Raw genomic sequence first — 2,880 nt, 5'->3', positions numbered from 1 at the left:
ATCTTGGAAACTCTCTAAAGATTTATTTTATTTTATTTTTTAAGATTTACTTATTTTTTTTTTAACAGGCAGAGTGGACAGTGAGAGAGAGAGAGAAAGACAGAGAAAGGTCTTCCTTTTCCGTTGGTTCACCCCTCAATGGCCGCTGCGGCCGGTGCACTGTGCTGATCTGAAGCCAGGAGCCAGGTGCTTCTCCTGGTCTCCCATGCAGGTGCAGGGCCCAAGGACTTGGGCCATCCTCCACTGCCTTCCCGGGCCACAGCAGAGAGCTGGCCTGTAAGAGGAGCAACCGGGACAGAATCCGGCACCCCGACCAGGACTAGAACCTGGGGTGCCGGCGCCACAGGCGGAAGATTAGCCTATTGAGCCCTGGCGCCAGCCCGATTGACTTATTTTTTTTGAAAGGCAGAGTTACAGAGAGGGCGAGGAGGGTTGGGGGGGGGCGGTCTTTCATCTGCCGGTTCACTCTCCAAGTGCCTGCAATGGCCACGGCTATGCCAGTCTGAAGCCAGGAATCAGGGTGCAGGGTGCAGGAGCCCAAGGACTTGGGCTATCTTTCACTGCTTTTCCCAGGTGCATTAGCAGGGAAACTGAAAGTGGAGCAGCTGGGCATGAATAGGTGCCCATATGGGATGCTGGTGCTGCAGATGGTGGCTTAACCTGCTTTTCCACAGCGCCAGCCTCAAGATTTATTTTATTTATTTGAAAGCAGAGGTACACAGAGAGAGGAAGAGGCAGAGAGAGAGAGAGAGAGAGAGAGAGAGAAAGAAAGAATCTTCCATCCACTGGTTCACTCCCCAAATGACTGCAGTGGCCAGAGCTGGGCCAGGCCAGAATCAGGAGCCAGGAGCTTCTTCCTGGTCTCCCACGTGGGTTCAGGGGCCCAAGCACTTGAGCCATTCTCTGCTATTTTCCCAGATGCATTAATGAGGAGCTGGACCAGAAATGGAGCAGCCAGGACTCTAACCGTTCCCCATATGGGGTGCTGTCCTAGGAGGTGACAGTTTTACATGCTAGGCCACAAAGCTGGGCCCCATGATATATTTTTTTTAAAGATTTACTTATTTATTTGAAAGGCAGAGCTACAGGGAGGCAGAGAGAGAGAAAGAAAGCTCTTCCATCCACTGGTTCACTTCCCAAATGGCTGCAATGGCCAAATCTGGGCCAATCTTATGCCAGGAGCCAGGAGATTCTTCCGGGTCTCCCATGCAGGTGCAGGGGCACAAGGTCTTGGACCATATTCTTCTTTTCCAGGCCATAGCAGAGAGCTGGGTTGGAAGTGGAGCAGCTGAGACTCTAACTGGTGCCCATATGGGATTCCGGTACTGCAGGCGGTGGCTTTACCAGCTATGCCACAGTGCCAGCCCCCGTGATTTACTTTTAAATATACAAAAAGGTTGACTTGAAATTTGAGGTGGTCTTAAGAATAACAATGAACAGAATTCCAAATTGTTTTTAAAGATTTATTTATTTATTTGAAGGGCAGTGATAGAGAGAGGGAAAGAGATATAGCCCAGGTTAGTCCAGGTAGAAGCCAAGAGCCAGGAACTTCATCCTGGCCTCCCACCCAAGTTAAAAAAAACTCAAGGACTTGGGCCAATTATCTGGTGCTTTCCCAGGTGCATCAGCAAGGAGATGGATTGGAAGTAGAGCAGGAGGGACTCAAACCAGCACTCCGATATGGGATGCCAGTGTCACAAGTGGTGACTTAATCTGCAGCCCAGAACTCCAAAATTTTGCAATAGATGAACTGCTGTTCATAGAGGTTTACATTTATAAAAAATTATATTGCTCTAATAAGATTGGCAAAGTAACTTTATTGTGTACATTTTCAATTGAAAATACAACTAATAATTGAAAAATAAAAATAAAATGCAGCATAATAAAACACATATGTTTCTCACTTAAATGTACTAGATGCATATATATATTTTAAGGAAAGAAACAAGAAAGGAAAATGGTTTATATTTAGGTGCAGACTGGCTGCCTAGACAAAATAAAAAGGACCTTAAATGTCATAAAACTTCCAGTTTTCTATGACTTATATCTGTATGGTTGGACTGTCTTTGCTATGGAAATGATTTTGTTATGTCTGCATATTTTAAGCTTTACTGGTAATTTACATGATGGAATAAAGACTGGATACAAATCATTGGTCCTCTTATATTAAGAAAATGGATAATTTATTGCAAGATTTTCTTACCACAGAAATGCTTCAACCTATAGATTTTAACTTTATAAAACATTGGTTATATTGCCCAACATTTTCTGGATAGGATATTAACAATATATTATTTTGACAAAATTTTTTTAAAAATTTATTTATTTATTTGAGAGAGAGACAGAGTGATCTTCCATCTGCTGGTTCACTCCCTAAATGGCTGCAAAAGCTGGGGCTGGAACAGGCCAAAGCCAGGAACCTTGAGTTCTATCTGGGCTCCCATGTGGGTGGCAGGAGCCTAAGTACTTGGGCTATCCTCTGCTGTTCTCCCAGAGACATTAGCAGGAAGCTGGATCAGAAGTGGAACAGCCAGAACTCGACCCAGTACTTCGATATGGGATGCCAGCACTGCAGGGAGCAGCTTAGCCTGCTGTGCCACAATGCCAGCCACCAAATGAAATCCTAAACATGGCTTTTCAACAGGATTTAAAAGGTGGCTATCCCAAGAGAAATTTACTATTTAAAGGCAATTGCAAGAGATTCAGAAAGGATTATTTCTCAATTATTTTTCTTAAAGATTTATTGACTTATTTATCTGGAAGTGGGGGAAGGAGAGGGAGAGAGAGAGAGGAGAGAGAGAGAGAGAGAGAAAGAGAGAGAGAGAGAGAGAGAGGGAGAAAATGAATATGAATCTTCTTTCTACTAGTTCACTGTAATAG

Source organism: Lepus europaeus, chromosome 4 (assembly GCF_033115175.1).
Source record: "Lepus europaeus isolate LE1 chromosome 4, mLepTim1.pri, whole genome shotgun sequence".
Lineage (NCBI taxonomy): Eukaryota > Metazoa > Chordata > Mammalia > Lagomorpha > Leporidae > Lepus > Lepus europaeus.
This window is presented reverse-complemented; position numbering follows the sequence as displayed.